Source organism: Myotis davidii, unplaced genomic scaffold (assembly GCF_000327345.1).
Source record: "Myotis davidii unplaced genomic scaffold, ASM32734v1 scaffold135, whole genome shotgun sequence".
Classification (NCBI taxonomy): Eukaryota; Metazoa; Chordata; class Mammalia; order Chiroptera; family Vespertilionidae; genus Myotis; species Myotis davidii.
Genome location: NW_006289813.1, coordinates 12,473,788 through 12,474,044, shown reverse-complemented (window position 1 = coordinate 12,474,044; position 257 = coordinate 12,473,788). Strand labels below are relative to the sequence as shown.

At 68.1% G+C, this 257-nt stretch overlaps 1 protein-coding gene across 1 annotated transcript in view; it reads right to left on the bottom strand.

Moving 5' to 3' along the window:
* Positions 1 to 122, bottom strand: part of MTRR (5-methyltetrahydrofolate-homocysteine methyltransferase reductase) — a 28,906-nt gene extending 28,784 nt beyond the window's left edge. Inside the window, exon 1 of the mRNA XM_015563124.1 lies at positions 45 to 122. The gene's annotated coding sequence lies outside the window, so the exon portion shown is untranslated. The remainder of the gene's footprint in view (positions 1 to 44) is intronic.
* Positions 123 to 257: the final 135 nt, after the last annotated feature.

Genomic DNA, 257 nt, shown 5'->3' with positions numbered 1-257 from the left:
GGTGTGTGGCCCAAACAGGGGTGCAGCGAGCACGGAGTACTCACCTGCGATGGCCCAGCCGGGGACGCCCGGGGAGAGCGTGGTTCCGCAGTCCTTGCTCCAGCGCCTGCGCACACAGTCGCGGCGCGCGCTCCGCGTCCAAACCAATACCAATGTAGAGCTCGGAGGGAGCTGGGCCAACCACAGTGCGCCGGGCTGGGGGGTGTGGCTTTCTGTCCCCGCGCATGCGCCACATAGCTCGGTTCCTTAGGCGTGCG